Below are 23,774 nucleotides of genomic sequence, written 5' to 3'. Positions count from 1 at the left end.
GGGGGGGGGAGCTGGAGTAATAGGCAAGACTGAAATCAAATAGTATAGGCCCTGAATGCCAGGGACAATAGTGAAGCATTTCAGTGTAGTGCAACAGTATCTGTGTGCAAAGGCTCCGGTGATGCAGGGAGGTTGGCAGGATCACAAGCTGCTGAGTGAGACTGGAGGAGGAGAACAAAGAGGAGCAGGAGTCAGGGCTGGAATCAGAAGTTCACTGAGTGGAGCAGGAAACCAGCTGCTGCTGCTGCTGCTGCTGATGCTGATGCTGATCATCTCACCTGTTATCAATGTATCAATAACACTTTATGATCTCAATCTATCATCTTAAAAGGTCCCACAATTTACACTTTCCTGTGTTTTATTTGAGGTGTTGATCCTGAAGAAGATTTATTTGTGGTTTTAAGAACCGAAACCCAATCTCAGTGTAGTTTTACATCTCATCTCTCAGGCTTCTCTCATGGAGCTCTTGTCACAACAGGTTGGTGAGCCAATCAGAAGAGAGGAGGCTCTGAGCCTCTATTCTGATTGGCTGAAATAAAAATATAGCAGATTTCAGGTAAAACACTCAGAGAAACCAAATCCTACAAGGTTTGGATGGTGGGTCCAGGTGGGCGGGGCTTGGGGCACAGCTGAGAGCGGTGACTGCTTTGTTGTGACATCACAAAGTTACAGACGGCTGGTTTTAAGGCTCAGTTTCTTCTCTGTGGACTGAGCGCTTTGATACTTTCACAGTATTAATACAGAACCTAGACCTGATCTATAATCAAACAACACCTGGACATCTACCTTTAGACTGTATGGGACCTTTAAAACCACTGGAGCACCAATAAAACTGCCAAAACCCAGAGCTCAGTTCAGCCAAATCAAATCATCTCAGCTGTTATCAATGTATCAGTTACACTTTATGATCTCAATCCATCGTTTTAATGGATTATCATCAAGATTTTATCATTGGCTTCTATGAGGGCTTCACTTAACACTCATTTTCATTATCAATCAATCTTTGTATCGGGCGGTGCAAAATGGTTCCCCAAAAAGTTCGAGTTAAGTGTGAACGTCTGGGCAGAGAGAGTAAACCCCCCCCCCCCCTTTTCTGCATGGCTAGTGAAGGGCCATTATGAACTGCAGTGAATGAGCACTCCTCTCCTCTGCTCTCAAAAATAACCTTTGGGATCTCGAGGAGTGAGGAAGGAAGTCGGGAAGGACGTCCCTCTTACTCATTCAATAAAAATGCAGATCCATTTGCATTTCTATCCAGCAGCTGTTGTTGAATTTGAGGGGCTGAAATGAATAAAACCCAAAACACCCACATATACACACACACACACACACACACACACATTATACATATCAGGACATGCCTGCACACGTGCACGACACGAAAGTACTCGAACCGCCACTAATTTGTTCCTGCATTAACATAAGAGGAGATGTGCTCTTGATGTTAGGAATCACGATCTGGGCAGGCAAACGGATGAACTGCAACATAATGAAGATCTCTCTTTTTCCGTTATTGTCCCTCTTTCTTCCTTTTCCTTTTCATGAACCTTCGCAGACTTTCATCATGTACAGGATGCAGCGAGTGGGTGGACACGGAGAATAATACTGGAGAGAAAGAGCAAGATTAAGAGAGCTCAAAATTCTGTGTGCTCCTGTAAGACAAAGCCTTATTGTTGAACATGTAAGGGACGTGGCTGTGGTAATATTAATGTAATAGATGTGAAACTCACAATGAATGAAGTCTCCCCTGAAGGGTCCCGGTGGTGTTCAGTGTGGGGAACAGGGTGTTGCATCCAACTGGTCAGCCCCCACTTATAGTTTTACACATGAACATCACTTTACTTGTCTTGAGGAGGACTACTCATTTGTACAATGTCTATAAAGTTTACCATGATACTTGATGATCCCCTGAAACCTCAGATATTGTCCAACTGTATAAATATGAATTTAAAAAAAAGAAGATATTACATGAAACATTTTGTGTGCTTCTGTGTGGCAACAATCACTGTTGCACAAGTATCCACACAAACACTTTGAAATATGACTGTAAACACACTCATCGCTACTTTAAACTCTCATTCACATCTGCACCAGTACATGCGCACAACCGTCCTCGTATCCTGTTCAATACTCATGAATAAACTTGACATTTTTTGCACTCTTCTCCAGACCTCTCAATATTACAGCCTTCGGGGAGTACACTTAGATAATATACTGCAAAATTGTTTTGAGCAATTTAGTTGGATGTGTGATATGGAGTTTAATTGATTTCTAATTATATGCCCTGGTGGGCCCATAATTTCATGCGTAAAAAAAACAAAGGGGGTTGTTAGCAAGGTCTGCTTTAGAATCGGGATGCACTACTTTGTTTTCCGTGTAATTACACACTCCACTCATCTTCCTGCTCATACTTTGCGCGCACACACACACAAACACACCTTCGAAAAATGTATTTTTTAGAGGAAGGTAATTACTTCTTTTTAACATAACTTCCAAACCACTGAGTAAATACATTGGAACAAGACTGACTCATACAAAGTAATGGACAAACTCTATTCCAGGTAGGAATTAACATTTCTAAACTTTACTAAAATCATTACCCACACAGCATTTGCTTGAATGAATGAATCAGATTTTACTGTCAAAATAGCAAACTTTATTTAAACTGTTTAAGATGATAGTGAACGGAGCTGCTTATTCAGCCAACCACACTACAGTGGCCTCATCTCTGGCTTCTGTCTCCGCCCTCTCGCGAAGCTACATAAAAGGGCTTGTGAGGATTGAGATACTGTTGAGTGGTGTGTTAAGTAACAAGACAAATGGCCTCTGGAATATCCCGGGTTAAAGCAAGGTTAATTACATTTCTCAACACATAGGGGTGAAGGGTTACAGAGGAGGATGCTGCAGGAGGATGAGAGGAAGGGGGAGTGGCAATGTTCGAACACAGAGAGGAGTTAAGAGAAGTGACTGTAGCAGAAACCTTGAAAGAAACAGTCAGACATTTTTTGGAGATGTGCGTATTTACTTTCTTGTCAACAGTGAGATGAAAGGAGTGATACCACTCTCATGTTTGTGCATCAACTTTGAAGCAAGACCCAGGGGTTGATTAGCTTTCCTTAGCTTAGTTTAGCTTCTCTTAGCTTAGCATACTTTGCTTTGTTTAGCTTATCTTAGCTTAGCTTACTTAGCTTATACTATTTTAGTTAAACTAAGCTTAGTTCAGCTTAGCATAGCTTATCTTAGTTTACTTATCTTATATTATCTTAGCTTTGTTTATTTTAGCATAGCTTAGTTGGGCTTACATTAGTCTTATCTGAGTTTACTTAGCTTATCTTACTTTGACTTAGCTTAATTTATCTTAACATAGTTTAGCTTATTTAAGCTTACTTTAGGTTAGTTTACTTATATTATCTTAGTTTAACTTAGTTAAGTTTAACTTAGCATAGCTTAGCTTAATTTATCTTAGTTTAGCTTAGCTTCTCTTAGCTTAGAATATCCTATCTTAGTTTAATTTAGCGTACTTTATCTTACCATAGCTTAACTTATTTTACCTTAGCTTACTTAGCTTAGCATAAAGAGTGCGGGAAAGAGGCCAAATTGTTATTATAATTATTGTATCATATATTATTATTATTATTATCACATATATTATCATTTGTATTTTTTATGTTGTTAGATACAACCAGGATTTAGAAGCAAAAGCACTCCTCTGTTGCTCTACTTGAATGTGTGTGTCTTGAGGTTTCAGTCATGTTACCATTGTCCTAATAATAGCAGCCTCAGTGCCATTCATTCTTATTATTACACTATAATATGTCAGAGTTTTTTTTCCTGTGTCTGTGAATAAAATAGAGCAATAGTATAATGTTTGTTTTCGATCAGTGGTCACACCTGGGCTGCTCCGACCGTAATGGAGGATAGAATAAATACAGTCAATGAGCCGGTGGAGATGATATTTTTGATATCTATTCATTTTCCGTAACCTGGGAGAGCTCCATGACAACAGCCTGATTTGCCTTTGCCCTGTGATCTTTTTATGTGTCACGTCTCCAAACCCCACTGAGAGCAGATACTTTTGTCCACAAACCTCCTGCAAATGTCAAAGTGTCAAGTCATTTTCCTCCTTGGAGAAAGAAAAATGACGCAAATGCTTATTTAGAGGCCTGAGAGTTTGTTTGTTTGTCTCTTATGTAAGATAACTGATGTGGAACCAGCTAATGGCCATTTTACTCTTTGCATCTGTTTACTACCTGATGCTGACACCATATTTCTTTATACATTATGACACTCAGCTGAAAATCTGCAAGCAGAAAGCAATCAGATAAACATTTTGTCTAAGTATAAGAAATTCCTTTTATTCTCCTGCTCACTATCATCTTAGTTTAATATCTTACCATTATCATTTTTCTCAGTAATAACTGCATCTTCTTTATAAAAGGTACAAATATAATATCACAGAAGACCAGCCTGTTTCCTGAGCATTAAAAGACCCACACAACCCTGTACGACATGAATCTGGTGATGCTGGAAAAGGCCTCAGGGCAATAACCTATTCCTCTCTTCTTTCACTTTCTTTTCCCATCAGTTGAACAAATGGAGGGTTAGTAAAGAGAAAAATACCATCTTTGAAAGTCTCTACCCTTAAAAAAAAAGAAAAAGCCACCGGTGTACTTATTACAAACACTGCAAATGACATCTGTGTGTATGTGGGTGTATAGATGCTGTCAAGTGCATGCGTGAGTAAGTGTCATGTGAAACATAATGCAATGAGGCAAGTGTGGGCGGCGGTATAGCCAGGGCACATCAGTCAACGCAACATGTAATCACACTCAGGTTGCCGAGGCGACCTCTGGACTAGTAGGAGTTTTCATGAGCACGGACAAAAGCTGAATTGACATACAGGTGGTAATTCATAAAACTTCAAGGAAAGGGATTGTTTGCGCAACATCCTCTGGAGTTGCTAAATGTGAAGTGTAAGGAAAAGAGATGGAGAGATTAGAGCAGTGAGAGGGGAGAGAGAGGGGCGGGGCCTGGAGGTTGATGGTCCCAAAGATAAGAAACAACATTTGTGTCCCGCAGTAAAGAAGAGGAAGACCTTTCTATTAGAGGGGAAATATACCCTCAGGTACAGTCAGTCATACATGTCAGTGTGTGGGGATAAAAAAAACCCAACGGTGGTGACCAGAAGTGGGGGAGGTGGGGAACAACTGGAAAAGAGTTGAGGAAGTGTCCTGAAGGAAGAGACTGTTGCAGTGACCTTAAAAAAAAAAGTCAGATATTTTCTGGAGATACGTTTATCTACTTTCTTGTCAAGAGTAAGATGAGAGGATTGATACCACTCATGTTTGTGCGTCAACTATGAAGCAAGACCCAGGAGACGATTAACTTAGCTTAGCTTCCCTTAGCTTAGCTAACAGCTCTGGATAATCCACAGTAATATGGATGAACCAAGCATTTAAATAGTTTATAATGACAGTGCTTGTGACTCAGGTGATTGCAGAATATAACAGCAGCAAAGAATGTGTTGTACCGCTCATGGTGACCACATCGTAGCATCACTTCACCTGTCATTTATGACATTTATTATGTGTCCAGCAAGTTACTGTGTCCCTGTGATTCCTGCTTCAGATACTGTAACACAAAACTGCACAGGCCTAGTTTAAATTATTTCAGGGTGAATGCAAACTACATTGCCCCATTCTGTCCTATCTGTCTCTCACACACACACACACACACACACACACACACGCACACGCACACGCACACGCACACGCACACGCACACGCACACACACACACACACACAGGAGGTTTAGGAGGTGGGCCATAGCATCCTATATCACACTCAATAATTTGTCATCTTCCATTAGGATGGAGGATAATAGATGGATAGTGACAGTGATGTTAATTGCTTTCCACCTCCTTGTCAGCCAGAGGTTGGGTGAAGAAAGAAAGAAAGAAAGAAAGAAAGAAAGAAAGAAAGAAAGAAAGAAAGAAAGAAAGAAAGAACTGACACAATTAGCCTTACCCGTTTCCCACCACTACACTCAGTTACATGTTCTGCTTTATTCTTCCACCTCTTGTTTTCTTCCACTCTGTTGCTGTGCCTGGTCGTCTGAAACCATCCTACATCAGTTCCTGTGTTTTTAATCACATTGTCTCATTACTGATCCTGTGCATGACTCCTCTGCTTTTCTGAAGAACCTATGTGTCACCTCACTCCGAAAACATGTCGTGCTACAAGAGAAGAACAAAACTTTCAAATGTTTTCTCGTAAAGAAAGAGCAATTCAGGACAGTAAGTGGAACTACTATGAAGGCTTGATGAATTCCATTTTTTTAAGCACAAAAAGCTGTAAACAAAAAGCCTAAAAGCCTCTAAACAACATTAATTGTTTCCGTATTACAATAGAAAGAAAGCCCATCATATCAAACAGACAACGAAATATGTGTCAAGCTAACTATGTGTGAGAGTTTAAAGAAACAGCACTGAACTACTTGTTTGCCAGTGGCCTAGTTGTTTTTTGCACCAGGAACATTTAGTGACACTGCAAAGTCTCTAATGAAAATAAAGGAAACTGTCTGTTTTATTTTATGGGGAATGTGTTTCTGAATTTGGTGCAGCCTTTTTAAAACTGCTGTGGAGCGTGATGCAGCAGCTTCTAAACAACATGACTGGATGTTACCAGAAGGGGTTTATAATATATTTTGTTTATTGACTGGGAATCAATCTTACTAGCTTTCCCTTTCCTAGCAAAGACGAGTTAGCCTAGTTTGCTAACTTTTGCTTTCTTAGCAAAAACTTAAGGGCGTGTCCTGGCGTAATCAATGCAATCTCTCATTCAACATATCTTTCATCAGTCTTTCTAAAAAAAAAATAATAATAATTTCTACAAATCTTAAAAAATGGAAAAGTACACCCACAATGGCTGCAGTATATTTACAGTTTATATTTCCAAACACAAAACATGAGGAGAATTCTAATTTAAGTTTGACTTTAAATACCGCTAACCCTGCACCTTAATGTGTAGACTGATCTGTACTCATTTCACAAACACAAGAGCTTCATTTAATGCGATTACTGAACGCCAAAGACAATTGAATAGCCCATTTCACAACCGAAAAGAATCAATTTCATTATTCGGGAAAGCTTGGTCAAGAAGGCTGCACACCTTTGGGTGAAATATGAAGCGTGAAGTGTCGGTGGCACTATGAAGTATTGACCGCAGCTCACGGGGATTCGTGTTAGATTTATTGTCCGGGGGAGACAAGAAGTGATAAGAGAAGCTAGATCGAGGGTTAAAGAGGAGACTACAAATATTGATCAGTGGCAGAGTGGTAAACAAAGTGGGGGCAGAAAACGGAGCGATATATAACATCACGGGTGGAAACCGGTGGAAAAGGAGGGCGCTTGTCAATCCATTACTTACGTTTTTCATGTCAGACACTAACCTTCTAAAGAGGTTACAGCAGTGGTGTGTGAATGTCGTACGGACACTTTCGGTTTGGAAGGAAGAGAGTGTTTGTGGTGGTGTGGGAGTTTTTATACATAATATACAGTATGTAATTGAATCAACGCACAGGGGCCAGTATTACAGTGCAGAGCTTTCCCAGAAATAACTGCATATGACAAGGCTAATCCTATTACAATGCTATTCAAGCCCTGCTCTAACAACCTCACAGTCTACTGATGTCATATGGCAGCAGCTTAGAGGAACAACGAAAACGAGGCGAAAAGCAATCTGCAGTCATATTTCGCTGGAATCACTGACCAGTTTCCTGGTGAGTGTCAAAGACTTTGTACCACTGCTGTCAGTGTGACTCAGCAAGAGTTTAGATGTAAAAACAGCAGGGTCATGTCTGAAGAGGACAGCGGAGACGGAGACAGAGGAGGATTGTGATCGTGAGAATCATCGCCATACGTCAGTCCTCATCGTCACTGGAGAAATGAAGCATTGCAAAAGCGATGAGAGACAAGTCATGACAAAATAAACGGATCGCAGGTGAAGTTGAACATTTTCTAAGCCTTGTCCACTCCATACTGCCACGTCTATAGAGCTTTCTACTGTGGTTCTTGCACACAAGCAGTTCAACGTTGACTTAATGGTTGCAAACCCTGTCGCTGGCTGACTTGTAAAATGTTTCAAAAATATGCATTTAAAAGGCTTCGTATCTTGCAAAGAAAGAGCGAGGCTAAACCTTCATGTCACAGGAAAAAAGTTAGCATCATCACCAGTTGATGATCCATGTAGAAGACATGGAAATTACAGCATTGTTCTTCGTAGGTGCATGAAAAGTGTAAGATTTGACTGTTATTCTGTTGTAATATCACCCTGTTGGACCCATGTTTTCATTCTTAACATTACTAGAGAAAAAGCTTTGAGGATGAGGAAAGTGTTTAGCTAACATGATGCCATTGTTGGGTGAAGCTGCAACTTCCTCAGATCCAACAAAGAGCTACACAGGGCTGCTAACTCTGATAGCATCCAGGACTGGTTTAACTCACCAATGGGTCAGAGCCAGACACGTCACCGAGAACAAGACGGCTATAGATCATTTTCTCCCCATATGCAGGGAAGTAACACACTTCACTTTGTTTGACGCTTCAAAAATAATATTTGAAATGTCAGAGACATCCTGTCAAAAATGTCAAGGATTCACAGTGACATAAAGGAATCTCTGATCAATGGAGGATTTTCATGGAGTAGAAGTGAAAGCCCACATTGCTCCTGAGAGCCCAACATGTTGCCCACAGTCACTCAGGGAACCTTATCACACAGGCCGCTGATATCACCGAAGGGAAGCATCTTTGGCTCACCTGTCGAAAATAAAACCTTATACTTCTCAGGCTCGGCTCTAATGTGCTTTGAGCTTTAACACTGCTTTTATTTACTGCAAGCCATATGGGCTGTGACAATATTGCCGGTGCAGTAACTCCCAAACCATGATAAAAACTGCTCACCTCATGATCACATTCTCATTGTTCAGTGTTCCTTCTTGTTTCCTCCTGTACGCACAATGCCATAAAAGCCAGTTGCATTTGTGAAGGTCACTGGGGTGTTGAGGAAGTTACCCAAACTCCCCCCCCCCCAAAGGCAATGAGCTGGGGATGGCCGTAACTGCTGGAGGGGGTGCTGAGGCCCGAAATGGGATGGATACGTGATCTAAGTGCACAAGCAGCAGCTGGGGCTATTCAGAACAGAAGTGCATTTCTACACGGTCCAATAGTCAACGCACAATACCTCAAGAAGGCTGTATTTATAGTGTCCTTCTACAGCTGAGGGGTCGTCATCACCCCAAGCCTTTGAAATTGTCTTTGAAATAAAAAAAAATACTGTCATGTGATTAAACCGGATCCATCAACTCCTCTGTTGAAAGAAGGTTTGAAAACATACAGGGAGACCATACCAATGTCACCATGAACCTTTCCAAGATTTCAAAGTGCTGCTGACAACAGCAGGATAAGCTAAATGTACTAACACAGAAGGAAAAGGCAAAAAGGAGAAACAAAATCAGCTCATATGGTTATACTGTGAACTGTCTTTGCTTTGTGTCATCATCTCTTCACTGACATTGATCAGAGCTGATTTGCATTACACTGAGGATCCCATTTTCATAAACTGAGGCAGATGAGCAGTGAAGGGAATCAAAGATTTCCGCAGGGCGGCTTCCCTCCCACTCCCTAATGTCTCATACAACAATAAAGCGTTGTGTGACTCACAGCTGGGGATTCCTCGGCTGGTGAATCTGGCTGCTACAGTGCATCCTTGGCTCAGCACTTTCATCTGGATTGAGCTGACAGGTTAAAGCCATCAATGAATCCTTCTCTTAATTACTTCCATAACGAGCAGCCATTAGTTTGAGCAAGGGAAGGAGAGGACACTGGTTTGTTACATCCATGAGGGCTGTTCTTGCAGCAGCCATTACAGACCCAGCATAATCATCCAGACCTCCAGTTTCCTACTCACCCACACGCACAAACTCTTCACTGATTGCTGCAGAGTGTGGAGGAGAAAGGACAGTGGCATCCTATGCAGCTCTATACGTATTATAGGGTTGTTTTTATCCTTTCAAATATATCCAGAAGGTGCTAGAAATGTCTGCCACGAGCTCGAAAACAAAATGGCTAAATGAACACAGCTGGAATCCCCCATAAAACAACAAGTTCAGCAGGTTTTTAGCCGTTATCTGCCAATCTATTTCACATTTCAACCCGAACACGACTTAAACATTGTAACTGTGAACCTTTCTCTCTGAAATAGTCTGGAATCAGCTGGAGCCAGTTTCCACTTTCGAGGAGACAATTATTTTGTATACAGCAGGATAACAACACTGCACAAATTTTATTGGCTACACAATATTTTTTATAGTAACAATGGATCAAATTATAGTGTGCAAAGGGGCTGCTGATGGTAATAAACCCATAGAAAACTATCACCTACTTCAGTTTCCTGCGGCGTTTTAGTGTCTCTTGTTTTTTTTTTCGTTCAGGAGTTGGTGGAGACCAAAACAGAGCTTAAAGGCGAACAAATATTAGATTCATCATCAGGTGGACACAAACATGACCCCAAATGAATGGTTATGTTGCTCCATATCTGGATGTGCACATAGTCAAATGTTTGCCAACATGCTCCCTTTATCAGCTTTTAAATGTTCTGTAAACGATCGTCACGGCCACTAGATGTCGCACTATTCCACCAGCATCTCAGACCAAAACAACTGCTTCGTCTGCCTTTTCTCTTTACTGGGAAAATGTACCGTTTGGTATCTTCAACAGTATTAACAAACTAGAATCAATTTGGTGATTATTCATGAGAAATTTAATATCAATAAATCTGAATTTAGCCATTTTAAACCTTTATTAATAGTATTTGAAAATTAAACCAAACAGTACATTAAAACTATTTTAAGTTTGGAAAAAAATAAGAAAGTTGTGTTCTCTGTTTAATATTTTTATTTAGATCATTCCCTCTGGCTCTAATCTTGATAGACGAAAAGATGTAAAATTCTATTTGGCCATTTAATTTTGAGCCATACATTTTAAAATATGAGCATATTAGTGGGAAAAGGACAAAAACAGGTCATTATAGCAACTGGACAAAAAATTGTTGTTGTGATTTAATAAACAATGATTGTGTGTTTTAGATTGGAGTGACCATCGGAAAGAAACAGACAAGTGGACATAGCAGGAAGGTCAGGATTTCAGTTTTCCTCACACCTTAGATAAAGGGACCATTTTCCCCGAAACCAGGTTATTAACAGTAACTGAATGCAAGGATTTATGACCATCCAGGTAACAATCCAGCACAATGACATGGAAGTGACAGCCTCTGCCCCCAAGCTATTTTTCTTGGTCCTGTGTGTAATTTAATTAAGATTAAACTGAAAAGGTCTATCTGCCGACTGAAGAAAGGTCTGTACAGCAGATCTTATAGCATCTCTCAGGCTGTTCTGAGTGAACACAGCTCACAGTCAGGGGGCGTGTTCATGCGCTCATTCACACACTTTTCTGTATGACTGCATATGAGCTGCGGATCTGTAAATGCAGACTTTATTTTCAGGCCTGCTCTCCTCTTATCAACTGTCAGCGGCTCTCAGAAGGTTAAGTGGTTTCTTCAGTACACACTCCTGTGACAGATTCAGTGACTGACGATGGTAGAGAATCATTAGACAATTCATTAATGAGAGGAGTCATTGTCGTGATACATTTCAGACAGTTCCCTTTTTTCAGTCAGTCAGCATTTCCCACAGGTTTCCTCAAACTCAGTGTGCCGTGGAAGCTTGTACGCAGACATACTTATAGGACTTATTAATATTCACAGCCTGCGTCATCCACAGACACAGAGTTTTAAGAACGCTGTTTCTCTGAGAAAATCTATAGCTTGTCTTCTATCAGAATATACAATGAGTTAGGGTCACTTATCTCATGTTCACAACAGTGCGTCATCTTATATAAGCAGCTCTCCTCCAGTGAGTTAAAGCAGGTTCATAAATCATTCCTGGACCACTCATACACGTGACTGATAAAGTTTGACTACACCCTTACTCACCGACTTTACTATTTTTACCCTGATCTTTTAACTGCCCTGGAGAACCATGGGTTAAATGTCAGCCTTCCAACAGATTCAAATCTATTGATTATGAACATTTATTCACTCATTCATTTATCAAGTAAATCTGTTGGATTTCTCTGTCCATAAAGCACCAAACCTCATTCTTCCACCACTACTTCCAACTTCTGATGAAAATAATCATAATATAATAATAATAATCCTTATTTATAGAGCACTTTTCAAAATCTATGTTACAAAGTGCTTAACAAAGGTAGCAATAAAATTGAATCAATGAAATCAATAGATTTCAAATAGAAGAAAAACAGATAAAACAATGAAAACAATCAGTATGTAAGAAAACCAATAGCTCTACTATAAAAGTAAGTTTTACGCAGGGACTTAAAGGAGATCACAAATTACGCCAACCTGACTTCCTCGGGGGTCCTGACTAAACTCTGGAGAGAGCTTTAAAACTAATCAGAAAAATCTTAAAATCTATTCTAAAACATATTTGGAGCCAGTGTAGACAGGCTAAAACATCGGTTGTGGTTAAAAGCCTGCCAGCAGAGTTCTGTAAGGTCTAAAAATACACTCTACATTATGATATCTAAATACTGTCAGCTATAAATCAGTGATACCTTTAAGAATTTGTTACATAGCCTATTATAACACAGTTAATCTGCCAACCTTTTTCACATTTTGCAGCAGAAAAAGCACCAATGTCATGAATCTATTTTTGCCGGTCACAGGTCCCTGGTGTTGTACATGATGATGTCACACTTGCATGACTTTTCAGGACACTTTAATGCAACAAAGCAACTGCTAATGTTATTAGTCTCTATGCTAAGTAACTACAAAAAATGTATGAAATTGCAATTGTTTAATTCGTTTCTTGATGTTTTAAAATATTCAGCACCATGAGGAGAGATAGTCTGTCCCAATAGGCCTTTCTCATGGCAGACATCTTGACTTTGTCAAACGCAGGTGCACATTAATGACAATAATGGAGGCTGCACTTCCAGGCCCAGTATTGACTTATGTCTACCTCAGGTAGCGTGGGACGCTTAAGTGGAGCAGATGCATCCTTAATGTTAGTAACACCTGTGCATTCTTTGTTCTGAATATTAAAATGTCTTCAGCAAAAAATTCAAAAATTCAAATGCTTTAATTTGAACTGTCCGCTTGCATTTATTTTTGGTTTGTTTACATATTGCACTGTATAGTTTCCTTGTTTTATCAGTATAACACTGACCCAGTGCAAAAGCAGCCTGAGATGAGTAACAATAATAATACATTTAAAAATAAAAATTTTTGGTACATTAACTGCAGATGAGTTTCAAGATCAGCAGTAGTGATTATAGCATCATCGGTAAACCTCATGAAATCATAACTGCTGTTAGTGTTGTTACAGGAGGAAAAACAAACAGACACAGAGAGAGGAAGAAAGGAACATCATATCTGAGGACAGTGCAGCAGTGTAGCCTACTGGTTGTTTGCTCACAGTCCTGTATGATCATGCGGGGGGGGGGGGGGGGGGGGGGGGTTAATAGAGACTGAAAGCTCATTATGCACACCTGTCACCTGTTAATTATTCAACTTTAAGTTTCAGTCAACCCAGTTACAGTCTGCACATTCGCTCCAGTGCTGCCAACAACTATGCATAACACAAACAGCATGTCAAAAGCTAGTAAATACACAAAACTACCAAGTAAAAGGAAGACAAAAGTGACAGTACACTCACAGACACACACACCCAAATTAATAAATAAATAAATAACACGTCATGGTTAAGCTGCGTGTTGTGTCTGCCGCGCTTCTCGGCCGTATAAACGAGGGGAGCCAGTCTCGCTCATGCGAATGACGACTGTAATTCGACTAGAAAGAGAAACTGCTGAGTTGGCAATGCCTGCCTGTCTTGGGAAGGTCAAAGCATTCCCGTGTCACTGACAAATGAGCTGTATTTCAGGCTGCCACTCGCTGCCGTTCTGCTCTGTTGTCTTTCAAACAGGGATGGAGGGAGGAGAGGATAGGCGGAGCGAGGTGGCAGCTTATGAGGCTCCAGCCATGGATGTTTTCCCAAAATAATCTTTTATTAAGTTTATTATAACATTATTTATATTTATGTCTTAAACTTGGTTTCATTTCCTCTTAGTCTCTCTGACTGGACCAGAAAATCAATGGAGCTCTATTAGTACTGTACTGGGGAATTAGCCATTTATATTATTATTTATTTTAAGCAAGCTGGACTAGCCATGAGGGGAAATGAGTAAGAGAGCGCGGGGACAGGACAGGACAACCTGTGGACCAGGAGAGGAAGCAGGAATAGAAAGGAAGAACCAGGAGGAGAGGGGTGGAGAACAGGTGAGAAGAAGACAGAAGAGGAAGTCTGGATTTGAAGAGTGAAGAAGAGAGTAGAAAGGGAGTATGGTGGAAAGAGGGATGGGTATGGAGGTAGATTTTGTCTCAATATTTATTTGAACTGATTGACAATCAGTGAGTAAATGTGTGATCTGCAGATATAAAACACCTTCCACAAATACAAAAAATACATTTGTAAACTCTTAAAAAGTATCTTGCAAATATAGAACGGATCTACAAACAAATTTCCCAAATAAAAACATACCTGTGAATACATTCAATTCATTTACAAATAAATGAAAAACATGAGTGAATATCTTCCTAATATTTACAACTTTCAAACATTTTTGAATCAATTTTTTTTCCATCACGCTTGTGGATTTACGTTTTGAGACCAACCTTCTGCCGGTCTGAACGAAAATCAATTTGTATCGGAAAACAAGTGATCGCTTGCTGACGCCGCCATTTCCGCTTTTCAAAGTAAGAGCACACGGTCTTCCTTGAGCTGTTTCATTTCCTCAAATAATCGGCGACAAGTAACGTGCGCTACGTTAACGGTTGTAAGATATTAAGTGACAAAACCTGGTTAAGGTCTTCGATATTTTGGCTTTTGGTTTTGATATTTGTTTTGTTAAGAAATTACAATTTCATTGTTCATTGTTAATACGCAGGCTACTAACGTTAACTACTTACCTGGACCTCGTTGCCAGGGCGACAGTAAACAGTCATGTTGAAGACTGAGGGAAGCAGGGTTCGGACATTCCATACTGATGAAGACTCATTGTAAATAGACCACATTTCGTACCCATACAACCTGTAAAGAGATAACTAGTGTCATTTCTTTACCATTGAGTTTATTGTAATCATGCAGTCCATTTGCTGTTTACAGCATAATTGGTATTTTCTACATGTAGGCTACACTCAGTTGGCAGTTATCTTCACTTGTCCTGCATATTCACTAGAACAGCCAACTCATCGTTTACAGGTGGTAATAATAAGGAATATGTCATAATGAAAAATATATACTAAATAAGTGAAATAAAGGTTACACAGTTCATGTATTTATCATTTGACAGAGGGTTGTATAACAAGATGTAACTCCACCACATCTTACTTATTCACTCATTTACAGTATATAATTTTATTTTGTTGGGGTGTAGTCATGCCGATGACTTACCATTTATTGCTGGTTGTGGCACTGGCCTGAGCTGGATTCTGGTATCCCTGTGAAAACACATGAATATACAAAATAAAGCAAACTTTCCATTGCAGGGAAAACCAGGTCATTTTAGGCAACTGTTCACAACACATTATGGAGTAACATTTAACTAAAATTCATTACACTTACCATTATTAACTCAGTCAGGTGCAAGTTTTGCAGGAAGCTCCTATCAGTTTCAAATGAGGTAGCCGCACAGCTCCAACTGCAGGTACTGTTAACAGGAATCCTGGAAAGATTTTAAAAAGGTGGACTCTGTGATTGGACTGTCATTGTCAAATCAGATTCACGTGTAAAAACGTCGTCAAAATTTGTACTTGTAACTACGGTGTCAAACACTGTGTGGGAACTTTGAGCGCTGTATTTGTACACATTAACAAAAGCAGTTCATCATTCAGTGTCTTTGTGAAACCTCATCACAGATGCACACTTTAATCACACCATTTTTTTAACACAAACATAAATCTCTTTGCCACAAGCACAATTGTTTTTCATGCAGATTTATTTTACAGGATTACAAAGTTTAATTTACAATTACCAACTTCAGAATTATTTGTGAACATCACTTTACAAGCTCAAAATCATTAGCACCCTAACTTGAGCCTATATGGGAATGGGGTGTAGACTGAGAACGTGGCCTACTTTCAGTCCTAACAAATTAACCGTATTAGAAGAACTAATGCTGTCTGCACTCAAATCAGGTCGCCGCTTCCTTCTGCAGGCAGAAAATCCAGCGCGTTCGTATTCTTCTTCTTTGCCTATTTCGGATGGCTCCGCTTGATGCACAGATTACGATACAGCGCCACTACATTGCCATAGTGGCGTACAGACGCAATTGCAGTTACGAACGTCAAATCCACCGAGTTCCGAGAAAACAAGTATTAGAAATTTGAATTCTCAATGCAGGAAAACCCTGATATATATTGGTACTAAGCACTTGTACATACATGCATACAACCATGTATATACATACATAAAGTTATGCATGTACATACATACATATGCTATATATATATATATACATACGTATTCATAAACACGTAGGTAGATATGCATGCATAATGTGAAAATAAGTGTATGAGTAAGTATTAAAAATTTGTATCGGATTAGATATTCATGTGCAACCTTATCGACATCAAGGGTGCTGTCTTAACCTCCTCCAGTTGACACACAACTTCATACAGCACCACTGCAGACAGGCACACAATCCCTCCCCAACGGTAGTTGACTTTCACAACACTGAGCTGGTATGGCCAGCATAAAACTAAATTGTGCTGCTGCTGAAGGACCTTCTCAACCCGTTTTAGTTGAAAATGAAAAAAGCAAAAGTGCCGTTTGGAATTATTTTCCATTATCATTTTACCTGGCCAACAGCACACGTTACCGTTAGCCGTTTAACTATTAGCAATTAGCTTGGTACCGAGTCACCAGAGGCTCAGAGAATAAACACTGGTCCACTCCACTGGTCAAAAAACCCGCTAAGACCCGCTAACATCGGACATCACAATCTTTTACACTGAAGTTTCTGAAACACCGAGCAATAGAGAGAGAAGCCATCACTAACATTTAAGCTTAGGTAATTAGCAGATGAATAGCATGTGTACTTGTAATCAACCAGATTACCATCTCCACTTCTCGAGTGCTGCAGTGAGGAACAGAAAGCTAGCCGGCTAGCCAATATTACGAACAAGCTTAAGACAGGAAATACAACTGCTCACGTCTCAAACCCATGACAGACTGAAAGTTAAATGAAGCTATTTTAAGATGTTACAGGCTGCTGTGAACACTGCTTACCTTGTACCGTGAGCGAAGAAAACATTAAACCAAGATGGCGTCCCGCACGGAACGCTTCTCAAAACTACGGTGTCCCACAGCGGTCATACCAAAACCGGGATTCACCTGGGAATAAACTGTGACACCCAGTGGCTTATTTAGGCTACTGCCCTACACATGCATAACTGTATGTATACATGTACAGTATATGCCTGATAGTATGCATGTACAGTATGTGCAAGTGCTTGGTACCAGTATATTTGTATGTGCAAGTGAAGTATTCAGTTTTGGTCTAACAGCCTTTCATAGAATTGACTAAAACTGAGTGACACACATTGATATTGTGGATAATGGCAAACTACTGTGGCAGCCATGAAAGGGTTTCTCCATTAGGAAGCTTCGCACAGTTCAGTGGCTCAGTGTTTCCTCTGTCAGGAGACAAGTCTGATTCTGTAAATCAATTATGGAAATAGCTCAGCAAGTGTAGCATGACAGAGTGCTTTGATGGGGGACTGCAGGTGTGAACGAGTGTGTGTTATGGTCTGTGGTAATGCACACTGTAATCATTGCCATTAGAAACAGCTACTTCTCACAGCGTTGTTGATGCTAAACTACATACATTGACATTCTTTATTATTCTACTGTCTACTTCTAGACACTTCAACAAAGAAATTCTATTCAATCTTTAAAATGTTCAACTCAATTAGGACATTATGGGATGTATTCAGTTTTTTATATTTTCATACTTTCCAATAATATTCAATGTTTTTCTTTTCTTTTCTGACATTTCTTCATCCCCTGATTCTTCAAGATTCAATACAGTAAGATGTCCTGATGGAAGGCTAAGGTTTGCAAAATTGAATTCACTGTGAGGAAAACAAGGTAAAACAGCTCTAGATCCTCAACTGGGTTTTACCAGACCCAGTCAATGTATCATAAATAAACTAAAAATGTAAAAATAACTAAAATAAATAACTTTTCCCATTTCCACATGAATGAACATGCATCATACACACATACAGTATACATATACTTGGTTTTGACCAGAGGCGGAGCCAGACGTTAATCTACAATGAACCAGAATACCACACTGCCTCCTACTGGTCATACTGGACACTAGTTTCCCTCCCTGTGATTTTGGATTATTCTAGTGACGCATGAATTTACTGAAGGAGCCACACAAACTGTCTATCATTAGCACAGTTTAGCATGACAATCCATCAGTCAACCTTTAAGTTTAGTTTGACACAAAACCACTGTTTCTGCTGAGAGTCATAAACATTCAATTTGCAGGTTGACTCTCTGTTTTCTTATCACATCACATGATTGAAGTTGAGCACGTTTAACTATTCGTTTTCATTCTTCAGTTTGCAGCAGTCCATGTCGTTTCATAGAGTCGTTTACACACATTTTGTTCTCGAAGGCCTGTCTGTTCAGCTGAGCTTTGGGAAGCCTTAACAATGACACTTGGATTATACTGTGCGGAGAAATGACCCTGAGTGTCTGAGGACTGAAATAGATAAAACAGACAATACCTGTGGTAAGACACAGAACATGCACAGTCTTGTAATCACATGAAAATAGTCTATCAAAAGAATAAAAGACAGTGATAAGGATCCCTCTGTTTAAAAAGAAAAGTAGATTAATAACATACAGTATGTTATCAGCACAGCTGTCCTGGCCATAAAGGCTGGATCACTGTAATACAATGACACTGCCATACTTTGAATTATGCATGTGAAATGGTGTTGAAAGGAAATAGATTATGTGAGAACATGGAATAGTTCCATAACTCACCTTTAGTAGCAATAAAAACACTTTGGGAATCTGTTCCTTTATTCCTATTTCTCTGTTTTGTATATGCAGACTGACTACTAATCATAAACACATAATAAAAATATGTATTAATTCATAGAAATCTCAAAATTGGAGGCTCTTTTATTAATCAAATAAAAACCAACTGTGAAGAATTTGGGCATTGAGAGGTTTAACCTGCAAAGCCCAAAAGAAATTAAAAATGTTACTGTTCTGCAACCCTTTTGATTACAGTCATAATCCTGGTCTCCTTTGAAAGATAACTCTTTAAACTTTATAGCTAGAAAGTCAGAATGAGTAAAAAGTGATACTGAATCAAAGTTAAAGAGGCACAAACATGATAGAAATGTAAGTTTGTTTGCCTCGCTGGTTTCAGTGGCATAACAAAGGGAATAAAAGGCCTGTAGTAAACACTGTGGAGCCACAGCCACAAGTCCGAACCACCTCTGTGTCAACAGCTGTTGCACTGATATGATATAGTGATAAGAATCAAGAGACTTAGATCTTTCAAACAATGTATTATTTGTCATGGTTTTATGAAGACTGAGTTCAGTACAGAACAAAACAAAACACGTTCTACCAAGGCCAAAGCATCACACAGGTGGGACTGTGTATTCAGGTCATGTGAACAGCAGAGCTCCTGTAAAAACATGATTCATTCATTTATGATATTATAAAGTTACCTACTCAAACAAAGACTAAGTCTGTATTAAGAGGGTGTGTTAAGTGAGAGCTCCTGTTGCTGAGGAGGAAACTGGAGCCACTCTGGGTAAATATTTCTCATCTGTCCAGCAGCAAGGACAGAAATACAACTAGTATCCATAATGCATGAGTCCACACTGATCTATGTGACGGGAACCATATTTTTTAGTGTTCCTTTTGCTTCTCAGCCACTGAAACTCCCCAGTTCCCTGAAACAGTTTATTTTCTCCTTTCTCACCTGTCTGTGCTCCACAGACATCAAAGACAGACTGTGTGGGAATAACAAACCTCAGGCGATGTATAAAGTATCTAAATGTAAAGCAGGCAATTTATTTTTTTATTTCCATAGGAAAAAGGTTTAGACTTTATCTACTGACATCAGCCCACAGAGAGAGGCTTTTCCTCACTCTGCTCTTTGTTTTTTGTAGCTTTGTGAAATATGGTATTATTATCATAAGGAAATACAGAGGGACTTATTTATTTGCCACTGTATATTCACTGTAACAAATTGCTGAACTAAATACTAAAACAAAATGAAATAAATTACAATGTAATCAGACTGTCACAGTGAAAAAGTACAAAACTTGTTTTACTTTTATTTTTGGTTTATTTTTATTTTTTTGGGTGAAATTCAAAACAACATTCACAGAATGAAATATTTTACAAAATAAAATCTTATTGCGTATCATTAAACTAACTGCTATAATTTACATATAGTGTGTATAATGTATATAATGTTTGTCTGTCCCACTCTGTGTCCTCAAATCAAATCAAGCCTCACGTACAGTGTGTACCAGGTCATATGCAGCCAGTAAACATTTTAACACTTCCTCCTCGTTTCCTGGCAACTTGTTCCAAGTCGGCAAATAAGGCACGTCATGATGTCAGGATCGGTGTCACAGCTGTTGCACCTTAATGAGATAAAACCACACAAACACCTTTATAATTATCTACAGTGTGTGTCTGATAGCAGCGGCCGCCAGCAGAGGGCAGAGTGAGCTTGTGAGGCAGGTCACACTCTGCTCCTCCAACCTTTCCTGAGGTTTCTTATGTAAAGCTCCTCCAGAGGCTGTGCTCCATGAGTCACGTCCACAAGCAGCTGGTGTAAAACAGCCTGTTGCTAATAAATATCTTTAGAAAAAAAGCACTCTGAGGCTTAACTGCTGTAATCAGAGAAAACTACAATGAGTGCAGCCCACTTAAAGGAGTGGCTGCCGGGACGTGAATTTAAAAGAATAATATTTCCTCTGAACTGAACAGTTATATTCCTGTCCACAAGGAAGTGCTTGACACAGAGGAAAAATAAAAATAACAATCCATCCTGGTGGACCAGCTGCTTCCTTTCCTTTTCACCCACTTGGAGCTGCTGACCCATGAGGAATCTGCAGCTCAGAAGAGGATGTGATTTAATCACATTACTGCTTGATCAGCCCTGCCTGAGTCATGGTCCTTGACTCCTGGCCTCTAAATGAATCACAGAGCCACTAAGTCAGGAGCGATTTGTATGTCACTGTGATTGAATCAACTGCTGAAAGCTTATCCATCCAAACAACAGGTTATCTACAAGCCCTTCCCCGTGGCATTATACCACCACGTTGCCAAGTGACTGTTAGTGTTTTCTGGGACTCAATCTGAAACAAGAGGATTGGCTGTGAGGCTGAATCAAAGCTGATTTCACTGGAAAAGGCTGAGAGATAAGACCCTTGTCTCGTCTCACCCTCTTTTACTGTACTGTACTTTCTTCTCCTGTGCAGTGTGGTTATCACATGTAGTGTGCAGATTAAACTGTCACACCCGAAAGCCTGAAAATAAAAGATTTGAAGAGCGAATAATCTGTCAAACAGACAATAACTCCAGAAACCACTGATAAAGCTATTCTAGCAAATATAATTTGGATTAGTGAGTTGACTTTTGTGGTGGATACAGCTTTCAAAAACCTGTCAACTGGCTGAAGTCTCAGCATCCTGCCACTCAGACTTTTCCTTTTAATGGAAGAGAAGAGTTGGATTGTGCAGCTAATGGAAGTCTTGTGGTTTCTTCCTTTCCAGGTCTCATGATTTCATGGAACTGAATCAGACTCACAAAACCCATGACATGACTAAAGGCTCTCCTCTCCTCTCCTCTCCTCTCCTGTTACTGTACTGTGTGTGTGTGTGTGTGTGTGTGTGTGTGTGTGTCGCAAATCGCATAAAGATTATCACATGACTCACGGTGTACATAAGCACAGGCCTGGTAGAGGCTTATGTGAAGGAAGGAGACAGAGAAAGGGAACATTCTTCATGAATGACTGTATTATGTCATTTAGCATCATGAGGTTAAATATTTTACTGTTAACCTGGAATTATGCCTTATGTGCTTTTTCCCCCTATCCTTAAGTGACTTTATGTGTTTTATAATTTTTCTTTATTGGGCTGTTTAGTTCATTAAATCAGAGAAACATCATTATTTTAAACCCTGACCCCATGATAAAAGGATTTATGCTACAGTTAATTTAATACTTTTTACTACCCAGGTACTGTAGCTCCATTGACCTCATAAACAACCTAAAAACAAGTGGTAAAGTAAAGTGGTTGTTTATTCTGAATTATAATGGGATCTCAAATATCTTTGGTTATTATTTCCACTATCAGTTTCTATCCCATCAGAAATAATGGACATGCGTGCCGGCAGATTGTATAGCCATTAAATACACACGTGTATATGGATGTATGAATAGATTTTTCATTTCCTTGCAAATGAACCTTTCTAATAATTTGACGTCATATATATTTATATATGCTAATGTTTTACTGGACAGGCACTAATGTCAACACTAAGTGCTGATCCTGACTGCAGTCTTTGCTGGTTGTTAAAGGCACAATCCCAGGGGTGCTGGTGGAGCTCCAGAGGCCCTCATTATAAAGAAGCGTTGTAAAGAAGATGTGTTCTTTCACCATGATTTAATTCACTAAAAATATTAACCCAGGTGTAAAGGAAACAGATGATCTCTAAGAGTTAATAGTCATTTAGAAAACTGTTTTTTGGGATTAAAACTTAACCGTAGTGTAGACTAACATCTGTTATAAGAGTTTAGCATCAGTTTAATCAAAATGTGATGACAGTTAAACAACAAGCTCACAGTCTTGATGAATATGCAGTGTTGTAGAGAAATATATAAAATTAACTAACATCCTCCGTGGAGCATATGTTTTCACCTGTGTCTGTTCAATTCTCAGCAGGATCAAGTACAAGAAACAATTTCCACAGAACCTGGTGGAGGGATGGGACCTGGACTTGGGAAGAACCAATTAAATTTCGGGGCAGATCCGGATAATTTATTATGAATTTGATTTTTTTTCCCTCTTAAGTCTTGTGAATGTTGGTTGACATCTCTGAATGCCCTCATACAGTAGGTCACTATGTTATTGTGAATTGCTTATCATAATTGTGTGTAATTTACAAATACAAATGTCAACTGGGCAAAGTGGGCAAGAAGAACCTCAGTCCTTCAGAGGCCATGAATGCTCCATATTCACTGTGTGTGAGTTATTTATGATAATTTGATTGATTACGAAGTTGTACCTACAACACAAATGATACAAAGCAGTTGTGCATTATAACCCATCTTTGACATGGTGCCAAAATTATGTCTAAATTTATTCTGGATTCTGGAATACACACCAAGAAAAAGGGGGTCAGTGGAGGCCCACAGAGAATTTTAGTCCCTGGACCTGCTGAAAAACAGCACTTATCTGAAAGCATAAATGATTGTTTGTTTTATTAAGAAAGACATTGTAATGATAATTTACTAAAGTCCTGTCTTTCAGTGTATTAAAGCTAAATTGGACTAATAGTTGCACTTTCAGTAATCTGGAGC

The 23,774-nt window shown here is 39.4% G+C and overlaps 1 long non-coding RNA gene across 1 annotated transcript; it reads right to left on the bottom strand.

The window, feature by feature from the left end:
- Positions 1–14,503: 14,503 nt before the first annotated feature.
- On the bottom strand, positions 14,504–15,624 carry LOC147818196 (uncharacterized). Its single transcript, XR_015438213.1, has 2 exons — positions 15,587–15,624; positions 14,504–15,223 (listed from the first exon to the last, which is right to left on the bottom strand). It is a non-coding gene; the product is annotated as an uncharacterized LOC147818196 (long non-coding RNA).
- Between the last annotated feature and the right edge of the window lie 8,150 nt (positions 15,625–23,774).

The sequence above is a fragment of the Seriola lalandi genome, unplaced genomic scaffold (genome assembly GCF_002814215.2).
Source record: "Seriola lalandi dorsalis isolate HSWRI2012SDOR001 ecotype SW California unplaced genomic scaffold, Sedor1 jcf7180002054680, whole genome shotgun sequence".
NCBI lineage: Eukaryota > Metazoa > Chordata > Actinopteri > Carangiformes > Carangidae > Seriola > Seriola lalandi.
The sequence above is the reverse complement of the archived record's forward strand: the minus strand, read 5'-3'. Positions and strand labels throughout refer to the sequence as shown.